General features: G+C 41.2%; 1 protein-coding gene across 3 annotated transcripts in view; it reads left to right on the plus strand.

Annotated features, from left to right (window-relative positions):
• The window catches only part of klhl29 (kelch like family member 29), a 281,080-nt gene that overhangs the window by 11,764 nt on the left and 253,592 nt on the right, over nucleotides 1-15,724 (plus strand). For 2 of the 3 annotated variants that reach the window (XM_023953095.1, XM_011491437.3), the window contains exon 2: nucleotides 839-907. The exons of the other annotated variant lie outside the window; for it this stretch is intronic. The gene's annotated coding sequence lies outside the window, so the exon portion shown is untranslated. The remainder of the gene's footprint in view (nucleotides 1-838; nucleotides 908-15,724) is intronic. 3 annotated transcript variants of the gene reach the window in all.

The raw sequence follows: 15,724 nt of genomic DNA on the forward strand, positions 1-15,724 counted from the left end.
GTGGTCCTTCAAATCCTTGAACTTTTCCAGATATTCCAGGATTTCCAGGATTCTTGCCTCCATTGAAATCCATGGGGAATCCTTGGTGCAGAAGTTCGCTGGTTCTGCACAGTTTCTTCTGGAAACGCAGCTCCTTCTAATTGTGTTTTGGTTTCTGGAATTTTGCTTTGATTTCTAAAAAAGTAATGTTGTTATTTCATGATTTTATATTAGCTGTCGTCGTGATCTTGAATACGTTTTTGGGTGGACTGATTTGTCGGTGGGAATTGCACTTCAGGGCCACCGTAGTTTCCTCTCACCTCTACACAATAGGTCGTGTATGGAGGGCTGAAGGGACAATGCAGAGTGTTCAGTGATGAAGCCAGACTCAGACAAAGGAGGCCGAGGCGGCAGAGTCAGATGTCCCCTGTTTTTACCAACACCAGCATTGTTCGGCCCACAACGGAGCCTTTAAAGTGCCCCCCCCCTTCCTGTTTTGTCGTCATCTTAAATCAAGCTCCTCAGTCTTGTCGCCATAAAAAAAAACATTCATCTCGGCCTTTCATTTGCTGCAAGGCTTTGCAGCTGTTTGCCGTCAGCTTGACCTTACGTTATCTGAGTTTGACCTCTGATATCCACACTGGACAGGTGGTGCTGGTGGAGGTGGGGGGGTAATTGGCAGGTTCCTGTGTAGTTGTTTGTCTGTTCCGCAGACCCCTAAAATGACACGCGTGATCTGAAAGGAAAGGCATGCCTGATTTTTCATTAAGCGACGGCGCGCGCCAATACGCTCCTGCTGCATTTTTAATTTTCTCTGTTAAAGCCTCGCCGTGTTCACACTCTGTTATTGTTTCTGCAGGTGTAGACGGCAAAACTCAAAAGATCCAATTTGTCTGTGATGAGAATCCCCATCCACCAGAGACCAAAGGTGCGGTAAGATAAGGAAAAGCTCATTATCTCATATTCCAATAAACATCCCATTATGAGACTGACAAGACAGCGCGATGCAAAAACCCCACAATAAAACGCCAGTCATGCTTTCTCTGCTTCATCATTTTCACGACTGCTTTCCAGAATTTAATCAGAGCAATTTGATCAATCCTATTATTGAAGGGAAATTATTTTTGGTACATAAAAAAGGTTAATTTGATTGTAGTCTTGTAATTAAATTTGATTCCTTGATACAGAGGTGCACATGTGGCGTTGGCCCGCCGCGGCGGGGGGCTGATCGCCTCGTACGGCTTGAGATATGGCATCGTTAATTCTGCCCGACTTGCTCGCCGTCTAAATGAAAATGAGCTTTGTCTGTCTTTGTTTTGCCCACCCACGGAAGCATTTCTGTCGGCGAGCAAAGCCGAACTGGTCTTGGAGCAATTATGGACTCGGACTGGTCATTAGGAGATAGGATTACTCCTGGACCGCAGGAGCCCCGGAATGCGCGGGGCCCCTCTGCTGGTCTGCTTACAGCTGATGAAATAAAATTGAATTAATGGGGTTACCCGCTGTGAGGACTGATTAGAGCCACACACAGCCTTTGATCCCCAAGCGGGGTGACCAGTCGTGGGCGCTGCAGGCGTCGGTGGGGGTCGAGCTTTGTGTCTCGGCGAGTGCATCATCATGTGCCAGTCCTGGGTCAGTGCATCACTGATGAACACCACTCATTATGCATGCTCTCTGCTTCAGCTCCCACCGAAGGTGGTGGTGGTGGTGGTGGGGGCGTCAGGTGTGCTTTATCCTTTTTTTTGCACATACGTTTGAAAGCCGCATGTTTGAACCGTAAAGCAGTGGGTGGTTTGATTCGTTCTTTTATTCATCCATGTTTATGTGGTCAAGTGGAAAAATACAATTCATGAAGCTACAAGTGTTGCCGTTTACCTATGGTGGTTGCCACTTAGTGGGATTAAATATTATACAAGTTGATGAGGACCTCTTCAGTGTATCATTAGCCTGTTAGGTGCCGCGGCTTTGGACCACGGGGTGCCGCTTGTTCCTGCAGAAGCACTTGGTGGATGTAGAAGTTGTCTATGCACCCAGAATGCATTTGTTCACTTCAAGCAACTTGCTGTCTCTTCATTAAAGGAAATGTACTTTTAGCTTTTGTCAGAGCTGCAAAAAAATCACTAAATAAACTTTTTTTTGGTTTACAGTAGCGGGTAATGGGAGTTTAATTGTAATTAGTGGTGTGTATTGGCAAGAGTCTGGCGATACAATACGTATCCCGATATTGTACCGGAACACGTTTTCTTTCTTTTTTTTTTTTTAAATATGACTTAGAAAAACTCTACCTGAATTTCAATATGTCTTCCATTGTAATAAAATTGTAAAATTAATTTTATTTAATGACCCAATGTTAAGCACTGCAACTGTATCTCGTACATAAGTTGCTTTTACCCAGGCAAACTTGTGGTGCTTTTATTTTGGTAACTTAAAATATTGAAAGGGAAGAGTCAACAATGTCTGATTTCAACAACAAAATATATTTCAGTATAAGAAAAAAAATGAATGTGCTCAAACCAATAAGGTTCTAAAGTATGATATAATTTCTCATAAAGTTTAGCTTCTCCAGTACTTTCAAACGGAGCGTGAAACAGGAGCCTGAATGGTGCTTCAAAGATAAAGAAGGGGGGAAACACAAATTCTTTGCAGAAACAATAAAGTGTGATGATGATGCAGCAGCAGCAAGACAGGATGAAGGAGACGCTTAAATGTGGCAAAGATGCTTTGTTTACATATCAGCTCCACTTTCTCACACACACGGAAGTAGACTAACGCTTGTCGCCACGCCGTTGCCCTTTTTTCAGAGCGTTGTACACATGCCTCTGATCGATCTGGTCACTGAACTAGAATCCATTGCTGGGAGGTTCTGCAGAACCTTGGCCCGCTTTGCCAATAGCCGCTGTGAAGCTGCAGTGCTTCACTCATTCTCATTTGAGTCCGCTAAAAAGCACCGCAATCCGCGCTTTTATATGTTGCTGGCAGCAACTTGGCACAGAGTTTCAGTTCGGTACCCATCCAAAGTAAAAACTAAGTAGTAGACCTCTAGCTGAGGTCTTCCTGTTGTCTTGTGTGGTATAGAGCTGCTCAAAGAGGCTCCATGTGCTCTGCTGCCAACTAGTGGTCAGAGGGTGAAGTGGAAAACAAGAGTCAAACTCAGAAATAATTAAATAAATATCGTCCTGGCAGCATTTTGAATCCATACAAGTATTGCCAAATGAAATATCGCGATACATTGCAGAACCGATTTTTTTCTAACACCCCCTAATTGTAATGGATGCTTCAAAAAGAAGGAATTTCAGTGTGGAACAGAATAAAGAATGAAAAAAAACCCTATGATTTCCTACATTCTTTCATGGCCCACTCCAATCACTCTGATTACACATAGGACATAGTTTCTGCAGAGCAGCAGGAGTTCATCAGAAATTCACCTCTGAGTTGTGGGCAAGGGCGCCCTTCCCATCACCCATGACTAATAGTCGTTCACAACCCCAACCTAACGTATCGTGCAACAAAAATGGCGACCAGTATCAGTTTGGATCCAGATTTCAGCTCAGACATGGAAAACAAAGACGGACACGGATGCATCAGAATGGAGCAGAGCAGGGGGCTTATTTTGTATGAAAGAAATCATTTTCAAACTACTTTCTACTACAAAGAAATACTCAGAAATTCTTTGTTGATCCTAGTTTTCATTACATAACATAAATTCATTTTACACCGCAGTGGGTCTTTAAGAAATAATAATTTAAATAGATTAAATAAAATGTCTTAAACAATCTTTCTATTTTCATCCTGTTCAAATTGGAAAATATTCAGAAGAATTTTGTTTATTTTTTGGGAAGAAATTTACAAAAATGATCTGGATCTAAGTGGTCATCAAGTTCCGGAGAGCTGTTGACTCTGCAGTTCTTTTATCCTGGTCCTCCAGATCTTCCATCCTGTCTGTTTCCCAGCTCTCCTTGCACTTCTTGGTGCTCATGACCTGGATCAGGTGTGTTCAGCCAATCACAATGCACCGGAATCACCTAATCAGCAGAAAGCTGTGCAGAGAGAACTGTCAAACAGGTAGGATTGGGCAGCTCTGGATTACACTGTTAGTATTGTGGGTGGGGCCCACTACAACGCTGATCGTTGAGAAGAATCAAAAACACGTCGGAGTCTCCAGAAGTAATAAAAATCACAAGATTATGTGGTTTTGATGTTCTGAAGAACATCAAAAGTCAGTATGGCAACATTGCTGTTGCTGTCTGGTTGAGGAGGTCGGCCCTACATGACCCCCCCCTCTGGATTTCATTGGTCCTAATGTGGTCTTGAATAACCCTGGTTACTCAGACTAAATGTGGTCACCGCTACTTAACCACATGTTTATCCTAAGTGAACCAAACCTGCATCTTTCCTTATCAGGCACAACAAGTTGGACATCTGGGCCCCATCTGGTTTGAAAAGAACATTTTTATGTCTTAAAGAAGACCAGAAGCTGCATAATGTGCATTTTTATAATCAAGAGTATTAAAATAACCAACCCATGTGCAGTGGAAATGTTGATGACACAGCATTATGTGACCTACGCACCTGGAAGCAAAGAAAAGCAGGTGGAGCAGATCTGCGAAAACTATAATTATGTCTTATTTTGGTTCATTTGCATTTCCCAAACTGAAGGTATCTTCCTGAAGTGGAATGGGTTTTCATTTATTTGTTTTGTGTGCAACATCACAGTACGTTCAATATTGAAATAAAAAAGGTCTTAAAACTGTGGTTAAAAAAAAAAGAAGCTATTCTAAAAAAGAAAAAAGGCATGAAGCAGTTTGTGAAATTTCTCCCAATTGTTCCAGAGCCAAACACTTTTTATTATTTAGGTCCAGCTAGGCCATTATTTCTCTGAAACGCTGTTTGATTTAGACCCCTAAAAATGGAAGAATTTAAGACGGTCATTTATTCTTGATGTTAAATTGCCTTAAATAAAAGCAAAAACAAGAAGCAAGCTGCACTCTTTAAAACGTAATTCTGGTAGTCTGACCTGGAAGGCATTGATTTATTTTTGATTGTTTTGAAGCGTGCATCTTAGGGAGCAGCGGTCATCATTGCACCTATTTACCCATCAGTTGGCTGTTTATGTTGACGTCCCCTTACGGTGCGAGGGAAGCTGCCGGCCTGAGTCCCATTCAAGGCCGGCTCAAACAATGATGGATGACAAGCTTCTGCCAGGAGGAAAAGCGGGTCCCCTGGTGGCTCTACAAGCAGCCCCCTTCCCCTCCCGCCGCCGCGTTTTGAAAGAAGCAGGTAAACACACGGCTAGAGGAGACTCCGACAGTCACAGGTTTTTGTCAGCGCTGGATGGTAAACCCCAGAGGTGCGTTTGAACACGATGCTGTCACTGTCTGGATTTGTCTTTAGACAACTGATTCAGAGGTGGAACCGATTCTTTTATTCTTTACTCATGACAATCCCCACCTGTAAAAGGAATAATCTCTGGATTTGTTGGGTTTCAACCTTTTTATTCTTAACAGAGCGTCGTAGCTCACCTTTTGATAATGGCAGAGCATCATCGGTGTATTCTTTAAAGATGTAGTCATTAACTCTCTGACCCCATTTCATAATGGAGACGATGAAAGCTGTAAAAAGCTTAAACAAGGTCAGAAAAGTTGATCTGGAGTTTGGATTTGTCCTTTGAATCATCAAATCAGAGCTAAAATAAATGTATTTTTCTTAAACAAAGCAAAATATAATTTGTGTGCACTGAAGAACAAAATCTTCCATTATGTTCTACCCTAAGACACATTAGCAGCCTTAGGCCTCATGCTATGAACACAACAGGCTTTCAGGTTCTTGATCGCACTTTTAGCGTACGTTCTACCCGCTGCCCGAGCATGAACAGTTGGAAGAGGCTCGGTGCGAAATGTCGTAGCGGTGCAAATCTGTTGAGTTTTGCTCCAGACCTTTTCTTTCACTGCTCTATTACGATACATGAAAGACTTGGTGTCAGTTTATAATTTCTCATCCTTAACCATTATTTTCAAATGGTTGGCACTTCCGTGAACTAAAGTAGACATCATCCAGCCGTCACTACCAAATCAGAGTCTCTGATTGGTCAAAGTTCAACTGGTTTAACTTTCAATGCGTGTTGAATTTTTGCACAATTTTTATGTAAAAACCAAATACTGACTTGTGTATACATGTGTAAACATGTGTGTTGATGTGTTAACACGAGAGTTTTGAACACAGAAGCCTGAAACTGCATTTATATTTTCATTGGAAGCAGTTTGAACATGCATTACCAAGGGCGGTGTGAACTTGTCAACACATACCGTTTATATGGGGTTAAACCGTTAGGAGGCTGCAAGATTTTTTTTTTTATGGTCCTCAGAGGATCGTAAAAAGGAGCGTCTTTCTTAAGGGGAACGCAGGTTTGTCTTACAGTTCCCTTAAAGATCGTGCCACCACATTTTGCTCAATTTTGGTCTTTCATGATAAATGTACGTAATTCATAAATGTTTCATGCATTCGTCCTTCGTCGGTGTGCAAAGATATCCGTCACGGATCTCGGCCGATGGGTCTTCATGTAAATTGTTTTTTTAGAAGTTTTAAAGATTTAGTTGGCTTAGAAATACGCAGTTTACGTGGTATTTTATGTAGTTTATACGCAATTATTTCTTACGCAAATTTGTGTCTTTCCACGACTGTTCCACGTATGTCTAATGGACGTTTGCCGCTTGTACCACCGATATATAACCTTTATATCGCGTATACGATGCACATATTATGTCAAAGTAACGTAATTGATGCACAAATCAATAATGAATTGTATATAACACACCAGTAATCATACACATCATGTTCATGTTTATGTGGTGTGGTTTATTCCTACTTTTTCTGTGGTTTTTAACGTGGTTTATTCTTGATACATCGGTGAACATTTCATGTAAAGACCAAAACTTTTCTCACTGTTTCCACTCAAATTCATGTATGCCCCATTTAAATCTGCGCAATATGTACATAAAGTTTATCGTGGCTGTGTCACATGACCTTAAGGCTTATTCAGACACCTCAAGGAGCGTCATAAAAATAGAACACGCCATTGTCATTGGTGTGGTAAGTGTATTGTGAAGTATTTGTCAGGCTCATGGAAGTGTCATGCACTGTACTGTCGTGCGGTGTCCTTACGCTCCCGTAACGCGCCCGTAGGACGCTTGTAGGACGTCCACACAGACTCCGATTCAATTTTTATCGGACTAGATCATCATCTTTAAGAGATTTTAAAGAAACGCAGCTCCGACCAGAACCCTGTGTTTGCAGAAAAGCATCAAGCTAGAATAGTTTTTTTCTCTTTATGAGCATGATCACAGCTGGTTCTAATCACTGCCTCTGCCTAATGGACAGTACTCCTGTGAGGGGATAAAGGCATTCATTCAGAACTTTGTCATCTTTCCAGAACACCATTTTCAACGTGACTAAACACAACGGACACGGCTTTGCAGTGCAGGAAGTTCAAAACTCTTTTAAAGTTTGAAATTGGGCCCCCACCCACTCCATGCAAATGAGAGGGATGGAATGAAGTACAGACAGAAAACTAATGGGGTGTATTCAGGATCTGTCCCCTGACCCGGTTCTGACTCAGTCAGGTGCGCAAGACTTTTTAGCATTGATGGGACCTCCCGCCTTCCCCACATCGGCTAAAGATGGCATCCCATTCACATGCCGTTAACAGACCACGGCGAAGGCGGAACGTAAACGCACAATCATAAACAAGGAATGCGACCTGCATTGTCCTACGCACCCCCTTATATTCTTGTCACATAAACGTGAGGTATTGTCTCCCCCAGTGATTAGGATGTAAGGCACAGCAGGGGGCCGGCCCGTGGTTAAAGGAGCATAGAATTTGAAGAGGCTGACACACTCGCACACGCACAGCGGGGGTTTCAGCATGGCATCTTATTCGGGCCATTGAGGCTAATATCTGTGAACGGGCCATGCTGGCACTTTGAGCTGCACTATCAGCGCCGTCTCTTCTTTCTTAAAGAGTCCTCGGGGACACAACAGCTTGAACACGGCCTAACAGGAGAGGAAAAGTACGCAACAACTTTGCTAGTAAGGACTACTGAAACATTTTTCAACCAGGAAAACCAATCAAAACTAACAAAAACTATATTCTAGACCAGGGGGGTGCAAGCTTTTTGGCTTGTGGGCCACAAAGGGTTCTGAAATTTGACAAAATTTCCGGACAAGGAAGAATGGAGTGGAGTGTTTTGGTAACCCAACTCATCAGACAAAAACAAAAAACAAAAAAAAACATGGAATCTGAATGAAAAGCGAGCTTTAATTTTGATTAAAATCAAAATGTAGTTTAAAATAGATTCTGGAGTTTTTCTGTTTCTATTAATGTCATTTTAATGCCAATTCCACCGATGGGTTGATGTCCCTCTGGGAAAAACGCAAATTTAGAGGAATGCTGTGTTCGTGTGGTGTTTGATTGATCGGAAAAACACTTCTCCGACTCGGAAAACACGCATACATTTCAGAAAAACAACAAGTCTTCCAACCACCATTTGAATTCCAAACAACTTTCTGTACCTAATCAAAGGCCAATTTATTTGTGGAGCATCATCTAAGAGGAGACACCAGAACTACAGGGAAGATAAAACATTATTAAGTATCATCAATATTATTTATTCCAGTTTGGCGGGCCAGATCTAGACTTAGCCAAGGTGTCGAGGTAGAAGTGGTCAAGCCCTGATTGGACCTGGTTCCTGCCATGTATGGAAGTGTCCTTGGGCAACACACTGAACCCCACATTGCTGCTGGTGGTTATCGGTTGGCGTGAATCAAAGTGTGCACGATCAGCGCTTTGGGCCTTTAAAGGAAGTAGATAAGAGCTATAAAAGTATACATCATTTAACATTTAGCCATTTTAAAGTCTTGGCGATGCAGCGGGCGACATGTCTGAGTGAACACATATACAGAACGTAAGGAGGAAGTAGATGAGGCGCAGGCATGTTTTTCAAAGTCCTTCGAACTGCGCAAGGAGCCTGTTAGTGCTGTTCACGTGATACGTGTGCGCTCCCTTCATGCAACCTGACTGTTAGAAAATATGGTATTTGACCATCTCGGGTATCACGTGCACTGTGCGTGCAGCATTTGCCTGCTGTCAGTAGAGTGTGGCGTAAGGACACCGACCCACATTACATCCATTATTCTCACAAATACTTCAATTTCAATTTCATTTTCAATTTGATTTGCATAGCCCAAAATCACAACAACAGTCGTCTCGATGGGCTTTGGGCAGATAAATGTAGGGTAAAACATAAAACCAAAAGGATCATGAACACACAGAATTCAATAGAAAGATTCTAAACTGAACTAACTGGACATCCCTGCCCTTAGATCCTCCTTCTTGGTAAGGAAAAACTCCTAAATAAAATGGATTCCGGAAAAAACAAAGAAACCTCATTGGTGTCCACATGAAGGAGGGATCCTCCCCCAGGACGGAATGGCAATGCCAGAGCTTATAGAGAAGAATTAACTTATCTAACTCTACAACTACATATTTAAAGTCCAGCAGACGTGCTTCATCTAGATGGACTCAGGGGATGACTTGGGGGGCGAGACGAGCCAGACGCAGGATCCACAGCCAGGTGCAGGAGCAGTAGTAGTAATTCACGATACACTTACCACTCACACATGACGTCCCTTGAAGTAGCCGTACGAGCCTCAACCTGCGCTCCCCTGAAGATGCGCTCCTCTCCACAGACCCGGACAACCCAAAATCTAGTACCACCCATTCAGGTTCATGTGACTTCGGCTAAACATTGTCTAACTTTAGCAAATCTTTGTGACAGTAAGGTCAAACTTGTAAATAAAATAAAAAAACAGGACATTTTAAAAATGGGCTTTTTTTTTTTGCAGCGCCATCTGTTATTCATTTACAGAACCGGGAGCTGAAGAATTACAAAGATTTATAACAGCAGACATCAACACTCGCTGCATAACAGGTTGTAGTTACCCAATTCATTTCAAAATATCTCCTTCTTTGTCTGTTTTAAATTGGCAGTTGAAGGGAGGAATGTGGCGTTGTGATAAAAATCATCAATGAGGAAAAAAAAGCCTGTTCATTTCTTCTTCTCATCCTTCCTTAACCAGAGTATTCTAAAAAAGTGTCCGTTTTATTTACTTTCTTCTAAATATTCACATTTGAGTGTCTGTAGCTCAGCTTCCTTCAGAGACGCGACGTGATTCTGGGCGGCATGAACTTTTTAACGCCGTGTCATTAAGTGTCAGGATGCTCCTCACAGCCGCCGACGTCTGCTGTTTAGTTTCACGTCTGGAGGTGCACTCAGCTGGACAGAAAACAATGTTCTCTTCGGGAGGACAGTTAAAGGTAATTTCATCCTTGCAGATCATAAAACTGCATTATTAATGCTCTCCATCCTCCAGCGCAGTGTATATTCCTGTTATTTTTTTAAAGATTGGTTTACTTTAACAAGACTGCCAACTGGAAAACACCAGCTGCAGTTCCCTTAGCTGCTTGTAAAGTTTTCACATTGCCACGAACGCCCCAACGTTCTGAGACCCGGACGCCCCGCCGCTCGCCCGGGCCGCCTCAGCCTCTGTTAGATTTACAATGATGCATTTGAAAGGAAGCAGTTTCCACGCTTGTTATAGAAAAAACTCCTTTTTAACCTTAATTACATCCAACTCAGCAAGGGCCAAATGTTCTCTGCTAAAATTAATTTCCCACCAGGGGCTCCTATCAGAGAATTCACATGTACCCTCTTATCATCTGTGGTCAGCAGCACTGCGTGGAAATTTGCTCTGAATTAATTGCGAGTATCATCTGCCAAAGTTTCGTTTGGATATGTCCCTGGTGTTGACACAAGCTCTAACAGCCTTCAGCAGAGAGCACCTTATTATGGTACATATCTATATTACTGCATGCAGAAGGAGTCATTTTCCAGAGCTCCTCACAAACACGGCATTTCCCTGTGAAGTGGCTGCTTTCAGTCCTTCAGCAGAGATGAAGAGGCCGAACACAAACAGAGTAAAGCTATTGTTGGCTAACTACAGGGCATTTGCAGTTGTGCATATAGCTAAGCACTTGAAGATTTGTGCTTCTTTTTTTTTTTTCTGGAGATTGCGCCTGCAGGAATGAATGGATGGCACACATGCCATGCAGATGTTGCGGTTCTCCTCAGCAAAGGCCGTCGCGCTCATAAATGTGCATTCTTTTTTTCTCCATGTGTATTTCTCTTCATTTCTGCTTTTTTTTTTGTGTGTGTGTGGAGGAAAACAAATCCTCCCTCCATTTCTCTAAAACATCAGTTTACATCAGCTTCCATGGCGTCTCAAAGCCCCTTTTGTCCTCCAAAACAAACAAAAAAACCAAAAGTAATGCTCGTGGAATTGATTTGTCTGTGTGCTGATAAAAATACTTGACTCTGTGACTCTGTGGACGCTCTCCACTGATTTAGGTGTATGCAGGTGGTGCTTCTATACCTTCTGACCTTCTGTGGCAGATGAAAGACACGCATATGTGGTGGGAAAGAATGCTTTTGCAGGCGTTACATCAGAGAAACCACCTACCACAGTGGGGTTTAAAAGCTTCCAGCATGTTTTTCTCATCGAGTCTGTCACAGACCTTTTAGGCTCTCCGTGTCAACAATGGAGCTCTTTCGTGTCGTCTGCGCGTCCCTCTCGTCTGGATTTTGTCAAACCACCTTCTGAGATCATATTAAGACAGACCTGTCAAGTGCATGCTGGGAAAATGGAGTTGGCTCTGCAGCAGCGGGGATGGACGGTGATTTTTTTTTTGAAGTGGCGGTGTCCCCAGTAATTGCTGCAAATCCAATTTGCTTATGGTTTGTGTCGCAAGCCGATGCATCTGCACAGTAATCTGCCTTTTATGAGATTTTTTTTTAGTTTCTAATCTTGTTTTGTCTGCAATCAGTACGACACATCTGTCATTTTGTTTTTGATTTTTGTCATTTTGTGTGGAGATGAGGTTTCTCACACCTGGGATGGGAAAAAGTGAAATCCAGTGAAGCTTTTGATGAATTCAGAATCAGAACTAAAAGATAATAATGAGAGTCCATCAGTGCCAGCAGTTGGTTCAGCGTATGAAAGACAAAGTCACATTGGGGTTGTCTGCTTAATCCATGTCCCTATGTCGTCCAAATGTCTAACATATGAACATGAAGTAAAATTGATCATATCATTTTTTCCCACATAAATTTATCTGTTAAAGTTCCAAAATAAAGTGGTGATTTTGCTGTTTTGAACACGTCCTTGTGGGATTTTTCCCTTTAACTAAGGACATATATTAAGAAAATTACGCTTAAAGTTGCGTTTTTGAGTATTTCTTTATTCAACTGTGCTTTTAACCTGACATTCTAGAGCTTTAAGGTCTGTCGACCATTATTTGCTTCATGTGTCGATGTCACAACAGAAACACTGGGGTGACCGTGCTTTTTCCACTGCCAGTAATGGAATAATATTCCTGCAGAATTGTGCATGATATCAGACCTTAGCAGTTATAAATGTCAACTAAAAATGTACCTTTTTTAGAATTTAAAACTTTATTTGATGGTAAAGTAAAGGTACCCTGAAGAAATGCTATATAAATGGAGCTTCATTCATATCGCTGTGAATCAGGAGCAGACGAAAAAAGTGCAGTTTGAAAAAGCCCGTAGCTGTCTGTATCCCCTTGCAGACATATAGATCCACGTGTGTCTGATGTTGCTCGCCATTTTTGTTGCACCGCTAATGCCAGGTTGGGGCTGTAAGCTAGTGGAAGGGAGTGGAAACAAAGGGATGATGGTCAGTCAGGGCAGGTTTACGCCGCCCCAGAAGTCGTTTTTTGATGAACCCCTGCCGCTCTGCAGAAACTATGTCCTAGAAAATGACAAAAATGTTTTTTTTTGTCTAAAAACGGCATAATCGTAATTAAAAGGAGACTTGAAGAAAGATTAAAAAAATGATCAGTCGGACTTCAAAAACAGTTTTTTGTGATAGTGCTTGATGTCCATCTTTTTTAGTACAACCCCAGCTTCTTTCTTCAACTAATGTTTTTCATTATATTACACAAAAATTCCATAATGAACCTGAAAATGCTTAAAAAACTCCATTCCAAGGGGCAAATTTGGTCTTTATTTTTTTCTGCAAAAATCACAAAAATTTAGATCAAACTGCTGATCTTCATTATATGTTTTATAACAAACACAGAGACAAAATAAAAATGTATAAAGTCACAAACAAAGGTAAAAAAATGTGAAATTTGTTTAAATAACAGACGAAGCTCCATCGAACTACATACAAAGTTTCTAGGATTTATTCTTACGCCTTTGTAAACGGACTTATATGTAAATTCATTGTTGAGTGCAGAGACTACTGAGGTTGAAGGTGTAGAAGCAGTGAAATAAGCTTGGCAGAGCAAAGGTTAAGTCAACATTTTAGGACGTACTGTTGGAAATAAACCACATTGGCGTGCGGTAACAAGCCTCCGCTCTAGATGTGACATGAAGGAACAGGAAAGTGGTGTTTCTGGCAGAAGAGAATAATGGGAACCAAAAACCTAAAAGTCTCTTTAAATAATTAAATCCAAAACTGAAACTGATACATATTTAATGAAGCTAAAATAAAAAAAGTGACAATTTGGGGATGAAATACCCAAACGGCAAAGTAACTTTTGGTCATAAGAAAACTTTTTTGTCGTAGAATTTATATTTTTTTAGACATGAAAGTCCCGGTGTAATAAATGTCAGAAACTATGATGACTTTCTTTTTTTTCAAACATTTTTAAGGACCTTATTTTACAGCAGTATATAGCAGATGACATCCATGGAGGAGCGTCAGCCTGGGATTTGAGTCGACGTCCCTCTGCAGCACATGCTGCATGTTCTTAGCAGAGCCAAACACTGAACTAAGTTCCCTTTACGTGTCAGCTCTAAATATAGGACACGGAGCAGCAGGAGCAATAACATGATCTCCTCCAAAGTGCTTTGCATCCATCATTAGTACGCGTTTACTGCCATGACACATCAGATCTGCTGTGAAAACCCTTAATAATGAGCCATACCTTCTGGGAAACGGTGAACTGGAGTTACAAGACAGGAAGTGAAACTTTAAGAAAATTCTGTAGGGGAGAGTTTTTTTTTTTTTTAATATTAATGCCAAGCTAGTGGAAAGGAGCCAAGAAATAAAAAATGTAAAAAGTGGAAAATTGATGTCTCATTCCCAGCTATTTTAAAGATTGGTCTTTTAATTATATTAATGCCATTTTTACCCAAAATAATAATAAACAAAACTTTCTTGGACATAGTTTCTGCAGAGCGGCAGACGTTTATTAAAAATCCCCCCTTTGAGTTGTGGGCGGGACTGTTGGTGTGGAGCAACCACGCCCCCCTTCCTGCCACCCATCTGTTTATATGCTCTCCCGCTAGCTTACGCGACCCCAACCTAACATTAGCGGTGCAACAAAAACGGCGAGCAATATCGGAGCGATCCAGACGGACGGTTTAAATCCAGATTCCAGCTCGGACGAGGAAAACAAAGGTGTTCATGGATCTGTTTGTCTGCAAGTGGATGCATCAGAATCGGGCGGAGCAGGGAGCTCGTGGCCCCGCCCAGCGTATCTTCTATGTCACAGATACTATCTTTTTTGAACAGGATTTTTACGCTTGCTTCGGATTCACAAGTATTTTAATAAACACAGATTTCATCGGATATAACACTAGAACAAGAAAAAACGTATCGCATATAAATATATATATATATATATATATATATATATATATATATATATATATATATATATATATATATATATATATATATATATATATATATATATATATTTATGTGTATTTTTAAACATTCTGATTGCAATACCTGTTACTGCCATAAAGCCACAACTCAGAGCATCTTGTGTCTCAGAATGACGGTCGGAGCTCCACATCCAGAACAGGAGCGACCTGGTCCGGGGGGTAAGTGGGACGTCGACTACCAGATCTGGACTCAATTAATACCCCAAGAATCCAGAAAAAAGACAGCGTCCCATTACCATCAAGAAGAAGGTTCAGGAACATCAGGTGTAAAACACTCAGACTGAGGAACAGCTTCTTCCCCAGAGCTGTTAAAGCCTCAGTGCCGCCTGCAGGCCATTGCCCGAAACCCACAGCCATTGATAGACCCCACACACGTCAAAGTCCCCCAACTTTGTCCCTGCAGCCTATGTAATTTATTATTTATAAATGTGCCGAAGATTTTGGGGAAAAAATGTCATTATGTCGCATAAAATGTCAAATAATTGGTACTAGTTAAGTTAGCTTATGTGTATATGGTTAAGGATTTTGATTTTATGTTTGCGGCAGTTGATTATTGTCTAAAAGTAGTGGTAGTGTCACGTTTTGAAGAACCAATTAATCAGTTTATTTGCATAACACTAAATAAAAGCAGGAACAACCAAAAAATAGAGTAAAAGAAACAAAAATAATAAAATAAAAACATTAAAAGTTAACGGCCAAGCAAACTTCAGTTGAAATAAATACATAAACTGGAACCTCAGATTAGTTTTTCCTTTGGTATGCAGTGACTAGGAGAGATCTGGATCAACCTTCTCATCCTTTTTTTTAGTCATTCTTTGCGATTTCAAAGTAATAAAGCAGACAGGGTCACCGACCTTTAAGCTTCAGTCTATTCATTTCAAATTCCCATTATCGTCTCTCTGCTTTCTCCACACTTCTGTCTTGAAAACTTTATT

This window comes from Oryzias latipes, chromosome 24 (assembly GCF_002234675.1).
Source record: "Oryzias latipes chromosome 24, ASM223467v1".
Lineage (NCBI taxonomy): Eukaryota > Metazoa > Chordata > Actinopteri > Beloniformes > Adrianichthyidae > Oryzias > Oryzias latipes.